At 43.4% G+C, this 15,335-nt stretch overlaps 1 pseudogene; it reads right to left on the bottom strand.

Moving 5' to 3' along the window:
• Positions 1 to 260: 260 nt before the first annotated feature.
• LOC137790095 (uncharacterized) lies at positions 261 to 1,867 on the bottom strand (annotated as a pseudogene).
• Positions 1,868 to 15,335: the final 13,468 nt, after the last annotated feature.

The following is a 15,335-nucleotide window of genomic DNA, read 5'->3' as shown; positions in this document are numbered from 1 at the left end:
ATTTCATCCACCCCCGGCGCCTTGCCACCAAGGAGCTCTTTAACTACCTTAGTGACCTCTCTCAGGGATATGGGTGCACCCACCCCAAGGTCTTCAAGCGCTGCCCCCTCCCCAGGGGACATGTTGGCCGGGTTTAGGAGTTCCTCAAAGTGTTTTTTTCACCATCCGACAATGTCCCCAGTCCGAGTCAGCAGTTCCCCTCGCCCGCTGAGAACAGCCTGAGGTAGGCCCTGCTTTCCCTTTCTGATCCACCAGATGGTTTACCAGAAACTCTTTGAGGCCAACCGAAAGTCCTTCTCCATGGCCTCCCCGAACTCTTCCCATGCTCGAGTTTTAGCATCCGCTACCGCCGCAGCTGCAGCCCTCTTGGCCTGCCGGTACCCATCAGCTGCTTCAGGAGACCCCTGGGCCAACTAGGCCCGAAAGACCTTCTTCAGCTTGACGGCTTCCCTCACCCCCGGTGTCCACCACCGGGTTCTCGGGTTACCGCCGCGACAGGCACCAACGACCTTCCGACCACAACTCCTGGCGGCAGCTTCCACAATAGAGGCTTTGAACAAGGTCCACTCGGATTCCATGTCCCCAACCTCCCTCAGGATGCGTGAAAAATTCTTCCGGATGTGGGAGTTGAAGACCTTCCGGACAGGATGCTCAGCCAGACGTTCCCAGTTCACCCTCACAACACGTTTGGGCTTGCCCTTGTCCTCCATGTCCAGCTCCTCCTGATGCACCAGTTGGACCAATGCCCCTTTCAATGGGTAATGAACCCGGTAATTCACTTCAGGCCAGATTCTCTCAATAGTGTGGTTCTGTTGCAAAATACAGACATTCAAATTCTTTATAAACAAATAAAATTCCACAAGTTTCAATATCTTCAGTTATCCATTCCAAATAATTAATGAAAGTGTGAATTAGTTATTGAATTTTATGTTGATTGACTTTATAATCAGCAAAACCACTGCATGTTGATTTTTTAAAAACTGAATCGACTTTGTCGATGGGGTTTGCCGATATGGTGGCCTTTCGGTGTTGTGGCAGTGGTTGGCCAACTTATCTTGCATGAAAAGAGTTAGATAGAACTACTTTCCATGATCCACTCTGACCTGGTCCCACATCCCATAGTCTGTGACTGCACTTCTGTAAGAAAACAAAACATTTCCAGACAGCAGTATGGAAAGTAAGGCTAATGGTGTTAGATACCTTTATAAAATGTGTCGTAGGTCTTGTGTTGTCAGGTACTGATGAGGTAAGATAAGTTATATTTTGTACATTTGTTACATTGTGATGAATACAATTTTTTCCCTAAAATACATTAAAAAGCAATATTGAATTTAAATCCACTTTCCAACATAATCAAATACATTTTTAGAGGCTAACAAAATGATATTCAAGAATTAGAGTATTGCATTTTTGAGTTTTTAAGGACCCACAGAAACCCTGTTAAACACCTGATGATTTTAATGTTTAGGTTACAATGACAACAGTGTTTTACCAGGTGTATTACCTGTAAACATCATTGTAGATGGTGAGGTTGTTTTTGACAGGCATCATAGCTCGTCCACCAAATTTGCTGGAGAAGCCATCTATTGCCAGCACATGAGTCACACCAAACATAACCTTTTTTTTTATCTTGGTCTATGTGGATTTGGTGACCCACATAGGCTGCATGATATGGAACAGGGTTGAGGTTCCTTGCTCCCTTCAAGAGAGACCAAAAAGAACATCAGGATCTCATTACCTAGCACAACATACTCTAATTTGAGAGAAAAAAAACTACCTGGCATCGTGCGTCATGATAAGGTGGGTGAATGTTGCGCAAAACAGCTCCAACACAACCCTCTGATGCAACGACACCCACAGCTGCAAGATACAGTCATCTTCCTGCTATAGGTAGCACCAGTCTTAAGGTAAAGAAAGGAGTACATGTTGCATTGTAATGTTAATCAATGAAATGTCATCTTCCACTTTAAAATAAACCACTTAATAGTAAAGTGTAAACAATTAAATGACTATTATTTGATAAACACTTTGAAATTTAGATGATTATGAAAACCAGTTGCAGTTTAAACATTTTAACGGACTCAAAAACATGTAATGTTAACCTGTTATGTTTAAAGTGTTATTGTGTTAACAGAAATAAGTGTTGTAGCTAAGATGACTGATTATTGTGGGGTATGGGAGGGTGGGGGGAGAGAGTCTATGACCCGGAGCAGACGTATAGCATGTAGGTCCGTGTATTTTGCGGCTAACGGATTTTTGTTTTGCAATGAGAAAACCAAAATCAGGAAACAGCTTGTTTCCCGATTTCCGTTTAGAAATAGGAAAACAAAAAACGGAAAATGACCCGTTTTCCGTTTTTGTTTTGATAATAGAAAACGAAGAATGACCCGTTATCTGATTTCCTTTTATGTGCTTTAACATGGACACGGAGAATTAAAATACTGCGTGGAAATCTTCTTTCTCAGGCCCCGTTTACACGAGGGGAAAATGCATATATATTCATGCGGTTTGGCCTTTTACACGAAAACGAAGATTTTATCACGGAAAACGATCATTTCTAAAAACTCTGGCCAAAGCGGAGATCTATAAAAACTCTGTTTTCCTGTTTGCGTGTGCGCTCGGTCAAACAGAGTTTTAGGTCTTAAAACGTCACCGTACGCGACTAAAAAGGCATAACGACATATATGAGCGTTTGCTTACTGAGTTTACAAACAAACAAATATATATATATATATATATATATATATATATAGGCGCTCGGTGGCATATTTATCCGGGTTCACGTAAACAGAAACTTTTTGGAAAACGATCATGTGTGTAGGACGTTATTTTTGAAAAAGGAGGGGCAGAAATATTTGTTTCCGTAAATACCTGGCTACGTGTAAATGTGACCTCAATTTCTCGTAGGTTTTTGTGTTGTGACCCGCAAGTTTCTCACACGAGCTTGACAGTCACATTTCATGTCAGCAGAGGGCTGATATATAATAAACATATTTGCAATACGTCAAACATCGACGTAATCAGGGAGAAAATATGTTTCTAGTCAACGTAATTGAAGATGCGTAACGTAGTTTGTAGGAGACAGGGTTGCAGCATACCACTTTCCTCTTTGAAAAACCCAGTGTCGTCCCATACTTGACACATAATGTAGTGGCGATATCACCACAATACATGCCATTCATTTGGTGTTCTGAAATAAAACCTGCATACTCGTGCAAATACAGGGACCCATGTTGCGAGCTTTTCAGAGTTTGACTGTTGTTTTGGCCTAGGCTACGGCCAACAGAAGCCTATTCTGTTGTCCTCTATTAAATAACACAATAAGCAAGACAAGGGGAAAACAATTTCCCCTTAGGGATTAATACAGTACATATCTATCTAACGTCACAAGCTTTTCTGACGCCGGGTCGCTACAATATTTTACTCAATACATTTTAATAGTTGTAAGAGCCAAATTCAATTTGCAGTACAATATTTAGTTGCATGTTGAACCTTAACCTGATGTGAATGTTACAAAAATGTTGTTTGTTATTGTAATAAATACAAGCAAGTTACGGACTGACGTCACACGGATGACACTTTACGGCCATGTTATGTGGATTATTTTATGAAACTAATTGTGGAATAAGCTGTGAACCTTTGTGTCGAGACAAGCAGCGATACTTTTCAGGAAGAAAAAAAGGTGTTCTCAACAACTTGTACGAATAAAATTTGATTAATAAAACACATTTCAGTCGGTATGCCCTATGCGCATGGGACCAGAAACACGTGTCAATTAAATGTTTACGCTCTGCTACAACTTTCAGACGCTACAATAGTGTAAAGGTGTGGTCACACATTCGCAACGCTTTTGGTGTTAACAGCAAGTAATATACTATGAATCAGTTTTTTGCATTACTGACACATTGTGTTCACTGTAAAGTAGCAGCACAGTCATACATGAACTATTACGGAGTTACACCTACACACATAAGTTAAAGTATAACATACTAACATTACACACATTTCTAGTTTCGTTGTATTTATTTTTTTTCGTGAAAATAAATGAATTGCACTTTACCTCCTTTATTGAATTGAAGACCGCAGCTTGCACCGCGACCCAACCCCGGATAAGCGGCGGAAAATGGATGGATAGAGACCGCAGCTTTAAGTTGTTGGTCTGTCACTTGCTGTCTTTTTAACCCGTGGTCTTTACAAAACCTCTGAATATTGCTCACGCTCCTCAACTCAAGCCACATTCAAATATCAAATGGTTTTGTATGTCCACATCCCTATAGCTACTAGGCATCATTTTTTGTACAATGTCTAAGTGTCATGGTCCTTGCTGTGCTCCTCTCCCCTTCTGTTATCCCGCCCGTTTTCCCTCTGTGTTTTCCTGTTGCTCCCAGTTTGCCCTGTGTGGGTGTGTCTGCCTGGGCGTGGCCTTCCCTTCATACTGCCAATTTATCAACACACCTGCAACCCGTTTCCCTCATCAGCCTCACAGTATATTACCCCAGTTCTCTCTCCACTCTTTGCCAGATCGTCAGTTCACACACCTGGAATGACTGCCACGGCTGCTGTGGAATTCAGTATTGTCTTGTGCGTAACTTGTGCTTTCCCAGCCTCTCAGCTCCGGGAACTCTCCGGAAGAACTGCCCAGCCTTTCCCCAGCCAGCCCTCAGCCCACGGAGGACGCTGGCTTAAAAATAAATATTGTGTATCACTCCTGCTACTTGTGTGTTTTTGGATTCAGCCTTGCATCACCATGACACCAAGTACGGTAACAGGCTGGAGTCCATATTGCATGCTTCAGTGCAAAAGGGTGTGCAGCAATGGCGAGCGTAAAGACAGTTGGACATGCACACAAATCTACTGCAGGAGATGCGCAGATGAGGAATAAACTCAGTTACCCAAAATGCAACACTGTACTACATTTACATCAAACAAATATGCTAATTACATTCTAGAGCACATTGCAGTTAGTAATTACAGGTAACAGTTAATAATGGAAGATAAAGTCACTCTGTGGAGAGGACCTCGACAGCTGCAGATGAGTGAAATGGATGCAACCCTGCCCAACATTGCCAGAATATTTACAGTTAGTAAAAATGTACAATCTTGCACCACACTTTAGTTTCGTTTTTAGTAGCAGTTCATTTTTCGCTAACATTACAATCAAATTCCACTTAAAATATTGATACAAATTTTCGTATAATGTTTTCAGCTGATGTGTTAAACTAAACTTTAGGTTACTTAACTTCTTACCTTTTGAACTAATTGATAACGTTAAATATCAGTATAATAATTAGTTAGCTTTGCTATTTTTTCGGACTAACTTAGTTATATTCTCACAGTAAACACTGGGCGCTGTTTTTGTTTTTTACCAAGAATATTGTGGCCATTTCTCAATATGCGTTCTTATGTGCCCTTGTGTTCTCGTGTCATAAGTCAAACCCTGGTTCACAGCAGAACTCAGGAAGCTAAGACCGCAAAAGGACCAGGCATTCAGGAGCAGTGGTGGAGGAAGTACTGAAGTACCCAGGAAAATATAGTTAAAAGTAAAAGTACTATCTATCGATATCTATCGATATCTATCTATCTATCGATAGATAGATAGATAGATAGATAGATAGATATATCGATATAGATATATATCTGGTTTGTGTGTTTCACAGCTCATGTTATATTTATGTTTACTGTCTTAAAACAAAGAAGTGACAGCCAAGAAGATACGTCTACAGAGTCATCATATTTACAGTGTTCACTGTTGATGGAGAATAAATAAATCTGGACTACACGCTGAATCTCGTGCCGTGTGTAACATATGCACTACAGATACATCAAAATATTTTGTTACATTCCACAACTTGTTCAGGAGTCAAAATACAGGTTCAGGACGGCAGTGAGAGATGCTAAACGACTACTCTTCAACAGCTCTCAGCAAATGACCCTGCATGGAGGCTCAATCGCCAAATACAAGTCAAAAAAAAAAAAACACTCCTTGGATGACGTGCGCCTGGCAGACGAGCTCAACGAGTTCTACTGCCACTTTGAAAGACAATGCAGCAGACTTGACGCCATCCCCCACAGACCTATCAACCAACACAGAGCATCAGCCCCCCTCTCTCAGCCAATCAGCAGCTCACACCTCTATGACTACAGGCCCATCCCTCTGACCTCTGGTCATGAAGTCCTTAGAGCGCCTAGTCCTGTCCCACCTCAAAACCATCATCGACCCACTCCTGGACCCGCTGCAGTTTGCCTACGGCAACAGGTCTGTAGATGACATTGTCAACATGGTCCTCCACTACATCCTCCATCATCTGACTCCCCAGGAACCTACACCAGGATCCTGTTTGTGGACTTCAGCTCTGCTTTCAACACCATCATCCCGTCCCTGCTGCAGGACAAACTCTCACAGCTGCATGTGCCCAACTCCACCTGCAGGTGGATCACAGACTTCCTGTCTGACAGTCTGACCACCTGGTGACCTGGTGCAGCCACAACAACCTGGAGCTCAATGCTCTAAAAACAGTGGAGAGATGGTTGTGGAATTTAGGAAGAGTGGAGCCCCACCCGCCCCACCCGCCCCTCTCACCCTGCATGACTCCCCCACGCTGTGGAGTCCTTCCTCTTCCTGGGCTCCATCATTACCTAGGACCGCAAGTGGGAGCTGAACATCAGATCCATCACCAAAAAGGCCCAGCAGAGGATATTCTTCCTGAGGCAGCTGAGGAAATTCAACCTGCCAAAGAAAATGGTGCATTTCTACATTCCCATCATTGAGTTAATCCTGTGCTCCACCATCACCGTCTGGCACACTGCAGCCACGACCAAGGACAGGCAGGCTGCGGCGCATCATCCGCTCTGCTGAGAAGGTGATTGGCTGCAATCTGCCGTCCCTCCAGGACTTGTTCGCTTCCAAGACTTTGAAGCGGGCGGGGAAGATTGCGGCCGATCCCTCTCACCCTGGACATAACCTCTTCGAGTCCCTTCCCTCTGGCAGGAGGCTGAGGTCCATCAGGACCAAGACCTCCGCCACACTAACAGTTTTTCCTGTCAGCAGTCAGGCTCATCAACAGAGCCGGGTCCCCCACTGACTGACCGTCACCCCCAGTCAATTTTCTACTGGTCACTCCCCTGCACACCTCATATACCTAAATATACTTGCCACTTAACCTCATTATTTAAATACACTTTGCACTGGTCACCTTCACATAACCACTTTATGTGCACTTAATTTTTTTAACCTTTAACTTATTTTTTCTTTAACGTCAACTTTTTTTAGTGGCATTCATTTATTCAGCACACCTTATCTTTACATTTGCCAGCTCATATGAAGTATAGCAGATAATTCTGTCTACTCTCTCACACAGACACACACACACACACACACACGTGCGTATGAGAGAGCAGTATAGTAAAAATAATTGACAAAGATTTTGTCATCTCTGTGTTTGCAGCTGACGCCAACCAGCATAATTTTAATTGATGAGACGACTGGTGTGGTCCTGGTGCCCAGCTTAACGGGGTACTTTGTGGACCTCTGTTGGTGGCAGGTATGAGGTGTCTGGAGACGAAACCCTAGCCTCAACCGCCACAGTAAGCCAGAAGCTGGTTAACCAACCAAACCTCTTCCGATTTGGAGCGAGGCCTGTGGAGTCAGCTGGCCGTGCAGGACCACGGCCAGCTCCTAATGTCGGAAGAAGTTTTTCCAGGTTTGTTTAAACCTAAACCAAATTTAGAGCTGAACATTGATAATTACAATGCACTGAGGGGAACCCTCTAGGATTATTCTTGAAAACATAAAACCAACGTATGTTAACAGACTGAATAAGAAAAACTTGCTTAATGTCTCTCTTTACATTGGTTCTGTCTCAACAGGAACATATCTATTGGGAGCGTGGATGGTGGTACCCTTCGTGCCGATAGGGGTACCCTTTATATACATTTTATGGAACATGAGGCTAATATACAAATCACAAAAAATGACCTCGACACAGAAGAGGAAATATTTTATGTCAATTATTGTTGGATTCTTGTCTAATTGGCTAATTCCATGGATGAGCTTGACTTTTTATTCTTTAACATTATGGCTCATTCCAAGAGCTGATGCAGTGAAAGAGGCGGAGGACGGGGTAACACGCACAGTGTTTAGTGCCATTTGTGAACGCAAGACTCTGTTATTGTGCCACAATAGGCTCTGAAGAGTAAAATGTAAATATACAGAGCACAGAGCCTTTAAATGTGAAATGAACTATTTTTAAGTCACTATGTCCTTCCTGCCTGGGCCTGGAGCACCCTCAGGAACTGTTGGTTCACCTCCGCCTGGTCCCGCTGCATAGCTGCAATCCCTCTCAGCATTTGCCCGATTGCAATAAATCGGCAGGGGTTGCTTGTTGCTTTTCATGTGCTTTTTTTTTTTTCAAAAGGGGCCCCACGTTAGGCTCCACTGTAACACGATCTTGTTACCTCGATTGGTTCCCCCTCTGCACAACAACTCAGGATTCTGGATATTCAGTTGGTAATAAACTTTATTGGTAAACACTCGCACAGACCGCCTAGCAGCAGACACCTCCAGTCCTCCCTCAACGTCTTTCCTCCTGCCCTTTATTTTGGGGCAAGCAATCAGCCTCAGCTGAGAGCAATTAGTCCTCATCTACTGCACCTGTGGCATGAGTCACCTGCCAACCACACCCCTCTGCAGCTCAGCATAACCACGCCCCTACTACAGTCACTAAACTGCATCTCTACTACAGTTCAGGGAAATGTTTGTTCCTCAGATTACGGTCACAGTTTAACAGTTTAACAATTTTAAACAAAGTATGCAGGCTTCTGCATACCAGTGTTTTTGAATGGGAACTTCATTTTTATGAGACTATGGCGTGCGGGTTTGTCCAACATGCTAAAGAGCTGGTAATCTGTTGCATTGGTTCCCAACCCAAGTCCAGCCTAACAGTCTGCATCCCTAATGCTCCAGAGGTCACTCTGAGGTCACGAGACAGGTATCATGGTAGAAGTACATAGGCCCAATCCCAATCTCCACCCGAAACCCTCAAGCCCTGAACCCTGAGGGACTCACTCACTCACGCACACACACATTTGTCGTCGTTTTTTTACAATTACCGCAATGAACCTTCTTAGCGTTCACAATCTGTTGGACTCATGTCAAGCAAACAGGGAACGATGGCGGATGCGAAATCAAAACTGAAAGTCCACATCTCTGAATACTACTGTTGTTGAGTCACAAAATGTAATTTTAAGATGTTTTCTGGCGAGAAGTTAATTGTTTAAGTTTCAAATCTATGGTCGGTTTGTCAAGAATCAGCTAACCGACGGTTTGAAGTCCTGCTTGCGGGACCAATGAGCTCGATAGCAGGCACGTCACAGCCCTCTGCGGCCGGCTATCTTCAAGAAGGGGGACCGGAGAGTGTGCTCGAACTATCCCGGGAAAAGCTTATGCCAGGGTGCTGGAAAGGAGACTCCGACCGCTTGTCGAACCTCAGATTCAAGAGCAGCAGTGCGAATTCCGTCCCAGTCGTGTAACAGTGGACCAGCTCTTTAACCTTGCGGGACTACTGGAGGGGTCTTGGGAGTTTGCCCAACCAATCTACATGTGCTTTGTGGACTTGGAGAAGGCTTTCGACGAGTCCCTCGGGGGGTTTTGTGGGGGGTGCTGCGGGAGTATGAGGAGCCGGATCCGTTGGCACGGGCTATCCGGTCTCTGTACGCCTGCAGTAGAAGTTGTGTCCGTATCCTCGGTATTAAGTCAGATACGTTCCCGGTGGGTGTTGGCCTCCGCCAGGGCTGCAGTTTATCACCGGTCCTGTTTGTGATTTTCATGGACAGGATTTCTAGGCGCAGCCGGGGGGCGGAGGAAATCCGGTTCGGGGGCCTCGGGGTCGCCTCTCTGCTGTTTGCAGATGATGTTGTCCTGTTTGCTTCCTCGGACCGTGACCTCCAGCATTCGCTGGGGCGTTTTGCAGCCGAGTGTGAAGCGGGAGGGATGAGGGTTAGCGCCTCCAAATCCGAGGCCATGGTTCTCTGCCGGAAACCGGTGGATTGCTCCCTCCAGGTGGGGACAACATGCCTCCCCCAAGCGAAGTAGTTCAAGTACCTCGGGGTCTTGTTCACGAGTGAGGGTAAGGCGGAGCAGGACATCGACAGGCGGATCAGTGCGGCTGCAGCAGTAAAACAGGCGCTGTACCGGTCCGTCTTGGTGAAGAGGGAGCTGAGTCGGAAGGCGAAGCTCTCAATTTACTGGTCGGTCTACGTTCCAACCCTCACCTATGGTCACAAACTCTGGGTCGTGACCGAAAGAACGAGGTCGCGGATACAAGCGGCCGAAATGAGCTTCCTCCGTAGGGTGGCCGGGCTCAGCTTTAGAGATAGGGTAAGAACATCGGACATCAGGAGGGAGCTTGGAGTCGAGCCGCTACTCCTTCGTATCGAAAGGAGTCAGCTGAGGTGGTTCGGGCATCTGATCCGGATGCCTCTTGGACGCCTCCCATTCGAGGTTTTCCAGGCACGTCCAACTGGGAAGAGGCCCCGGGGAAGACCCAGGACGCGTTGGAGGGATTATATCTCCCGTCTGGCCTGGGAACGTCTCGGGGTCCCCCAGAACGAGCTGGAAAATGTTGCGGGTGAGAGGGAAGCCTGGGTCGGTCTGCTGGGTGTGCTGCCACCGCGACCCGACCCAGGATAAGCGGCGGAAAATGGATGGATGGATATATATATATATATATATATACACATATACATATACATATATACACATATACATATATACATATACATATATACAATTATGTGTGTATAAATATGAGTATATTATAAAATAATTAATTACAAATTATTATTTTATTATTACAAAATATATATTATTTTTTTAAATTCTAAAATAGCTCAAACTTTGTGATTATGTTTAGGCCAGCAGAGAAGGCATAGCTGGCCCGGACAGCCCGCCACTGATATATAAATATATTAGTGGTGTTACGGACCACTATTGATCCGTGACCCCACATATTAATCCTACAGTTTAACGTTGATCATCACAGTGTGAAATACGTCACAGGAAGCCACGGTTGGCTTCCTGTTTTATTTTGTAGTTTGTCTTGTTTCCTCTGTCGCCCTGATTGTGCATGTGTGTGTCTCCTGATTGTTTCATTCCCTTCACCTGTCCTTAGCCACGTCCACGTGTCCCCTGATTGTTTATGCCCCACACCTGTGTTTCTTTCTCACACACATATATATATATATATATATATATATATATATATATATATATATATATATATATATATATATATACGCACCTGCTTTCCCTTGTCCTCAGCCAGATTGTCTTTGTCTACTAGTGTGAGTGAAAGTGTAGTACGCTTTGTTCTTGATTTATCCACAAATTGGTTATTTACAAAGTAACTTTATCAGATCGGCGATCAGAAAAGCACAAATGCTAAAGTATGTAAAACTTTATTTTGTAACGATGTGGCGGAACAGAGACTCAGGTGCAGAGTAATCACCACAACAAGCAGGTTTGGGAAAAATCAAAAATTACTTGTCTTCCTAACAAAATAAAACTAACAGGCGAAGAGGATGAAGGTTACGTTCGCTTACATTTTGATGCGTTCAGGCTCTGCTCAGTAGAAATACAATATACAGACGGTAAATTTTTTAGAGATGAAATTACACTCTTAACAGTAAACGGCTTATAAATCATTGAAACTACTATGACCAGATTCAATCCATGAAAATAGAATCATGTTCATTTGACTAGTGTTTTTTTTCAGGGAAACAATACAATTAATAACTATAGCAAAATAAATGGAGAAAAGGTTTTTTTCAATGATCATCAATGAGTACCCACGGCAAAAATAAAAAAAAAAATATAATTGTGTGACGTGTGCTCTCCCATTCACATCAGGTAAAAGCATCTCTAACTACAGTGGACAGATAGCTCTTTTAAACTCCTACTCTCTTTCACTGCATACATCAGGCGACAGCACTGCCAACTACTGTGGACTGCTACCCTTTTAAACTCACACTCGCACACACACACGCATTTCCAACTCGTCAAACACAGATTCATGATCAGTGGCCTTTGGCGTCTGATAGGCCCCGAGACACTGTTACAGCGCCTGTATGAGACGTGCCGGGCTTCTGACTAAGTCCTACGTGAACACATCCGCATCATTATTAGACGGTCAGAGCCGCTGATGAAGTATTAGTAGCGAGACAGGAGGTGGTGGAGGATGGGCGGGTCAAACAAACACAGGACTATCACCCAGTTCGTGTCACCTATGAAACCAAGTCAACTTGATTTTTTTAATTTGACTCGCTTTTGCTACGGAACTTACGGAGAGTATGTAACACTTGCCAGTCACTTCACAAGCATACTCATGTTATCTTACAGTTATTTGAACTGTTGGGTTTTGTAGAATTGTAATAGTCTGGGGTGTGAATATTGGACTTACAAATGTATAATATAAATTGTTTAATGTGCATATTAGAATACAAGAAAAGGATATGATAATTAATAAGGGATATTATTATGAAGGATATGTAATTGTATGCATATAAAGGTTACTGTATTTTTTATTACTTTATAATGATTCATAGAATGTATTGAAGCAAAATATATAAAGTGTTGATCAGGTCACGTGGAGCCTGTACTGGAGAGTGAAGAGGTCCTTTACACACAGATGGGGGTATAGTGTCTACAGGAGAGCATTTGGTTTAAGGAACAAAGGGAACGGCTGGACCACCTTTGGTTTGGGGAACTTTGTTCTGGTCTTATCAGGACAGGAGGGGGATTCGATTTGCATTTGACATGCTGCAGAAGTGGGGAGATTTTACATGCATGGGGTTTCTGGAGGATGACTGTAGCTCAGAATAGAGAATTCCTGTTGCACTGTAACCTGTAGAACTGAATAACAAATTCCTTCTAGGTCAAATATGTTGTTAGCTAACACAGGAGGGCGGAGTGAGGACTTCAGGCACCGGAAAACAGGAACGTTATGGAGCCAACTTCAAAACCTGTGCCAAGGAGGGACTCCGCCCCTGTGTGACTCTTAGCCAATCGCATGCCATAAATTTGAACCGATAGCCAAGTGAATGTGTTGTGTTAAAACTGAAAACGGAACTTAGCTCGGGCTCTTTTCTTCGATGACGTCGAGAGACCGTTAACTGCGTGCAGCCTGTGGTTCCGGCTGAGATCTAAAGGGTCTTGATCAAGTACTGCACCTATCGAATTTCATCATCTCTTTTTATTAAATATTTTCATTCTAACGTATTGATTCTGGTACTTCTTTCTTCACGACCACCTGGGATTTTTGGACATTTAATAGAACCCAAACCATAACTTTTTCCTAAACTAAACTAGGTCCTTTGTTTTGTAAGACACTGATGTGCTAACCTTGAGACGTCCAAAACGGAGAGAGGTACCTAAAGCATCATAGTTTGAGACATAGGGCCGCTGACCAAGGATTGGTATTTGACCAGTTAGGAGTGACGACGTGTCGCGCATACACACAGCAAAATCTCTCTCTCTCCAGTGTCCCAAATCCATATCACCAGCCCTTTATAAGGGTGTCACCAATGACAATTGGAATTTTCTTTTTTAATTGTCTATGTACCGTTTTAGTACACTTCATTTAGAGTGTGATATGCAAATCAAGTCTTCTGGAAGTTGTACACAATATAACTTTTGTAAAGAGTGGATATACGAGGACTGGAGGATTGTCCACAGTTTGTTTACTGAATATTCAACGTGTGAGATTTACATAGACAGTGAGAGATGATACCTGAAATGAATTGACAGAAAAAAAAATAACATGATTATTCATAACGGTAGCACTGTCGATGTCTCACCAGAGCAGCAATTCCCAAAGTGTGGTACTGCTGGTGGGCCGCGAGAGGTCATTTATAAATGAATAAAATGTTTTTAATTTTCAATTTTGAAAAGTTTGAAATTAATTTAAAAATATGTGATTTAAATTGTGTTATTCTTTTACTAGTGTAACAGAGGGTTATTTTTGCGCTTATACTGGGTGGTACTAATAAAATAATAACACATTCGTTCGTCAGCCAAGTCGGCAACTTCTTTATTAACGTCTTCCGTTTTTCACCACCAATATTTCTCCTCACCTCGTCCTCCATTTTCCTCCTTCAAAATAAAAGCCCCGGAAACACAATACAATAGCTTACACTGGCAACAAAGACGATGCCTGCGGAATTAAAGGCGGTTTTGGATGAAGCAGTGAGAATGGTACATTTCATCATAAGTTGTCCACTGCAGTCATGCCTGTTTGCCATGTTATGCGCGGAGACGGGAAGCGGCCACCGGCAGCTTCTCCTGCTCACTGAAGACCGGTGGCTTTACTGGTAAGGTGCTCACCGACTTTTTAAACTGCGTGATGAAGTCAGGACATTTTTTGTGAACTCCCGGTTTGAACTGTCAGACCAATTCTGTGACTTCAAGTGGCTTTGTAAGTTGCCATATTTGGCCAAGATTTTCGGGTACTTGAATGAACTCAATCTATCCTTCCAAGGAAAAGCAGTGACCATGTTTCATGTCCACAGTAAGATAGAAGCCACAATAAGGAAGCTCGAGGTGTGGGACAAATTACGTTCCCCCAGAAATAAAACGTATTTTTAATCACGTTGACTAGAAACTTATTTTCCCCCTGATTACGTCAGTGTTTGACGTATTACAATCACGTTGCTTATATAAACGTATTTTAGTTTTATTGTTTATTACAAATACATTTATAATCGTGCGCTTGTGTTATTGTTATTTGCTTTCCGCTGAATTTAAGCATATTTGAATTTCTAAACTCTGCGGAGGAAAAGAAAAGGGGCTGTGTGAGGCCGGTGACGGGGACGGTCTGAAGACCGCTTGCCCGAAGGTGCCGGTAACGGCCCGCTACACGCCAGGTCCGGGACGGTAACAGCCCCTGTCGTCGCGCCGGGTCTGGTCTTCTCTAAGTCGGGTTGTCAGCTGCAGCTAACACTGACGTACGTTTGTGTTTAACATTTTAAAACATTTCTGTATGACCACTACAGTTAACTGATGTGAAAAAACTATGTGATATGGGGCGCCCTCTTGTAATATTAAAGTAAATACATATGAGCGCCGAAGAAAATATACAAAACATACATTGTTGGTTAATACATTTGTAATCGGTTAAATTCTTAAGGTGATTTAATAATCCCTAGTTTATGTTTTGATCAAAGTTGCAGGGCGCTCAAGTGTCACGCATTGAGCGTGCCTGTCACTCATTTTGGTCAGCTGTTTGGCGGCGCCCCCCAGTGACATGACTCGATCCAACTGGTCAATATGTCAACAGTCACGA

Source organism: Clinocottus analis, unplaced genomic scaffold (assembly GCF_023055335.1).
Source record: "Clinocottus analis isolate CAN_PGR_092001 unplaced genomic scaffold, fCliAna1.0.p SCAF_2, whole genome shotgun sequence".
Classification (NCBI taxonomy): domain Eukaryota; kingdom Metazoa; phylum Chordata; class Actinopteri; order Perciformes; family Cottidae; genus Clinocottus; species Clinocottus analis.
The sequence above is the reverse complement of the archived record's forward strand: the minus strand, read 5'-3'. Positions and strand labels throughout refer to the sequence as shown.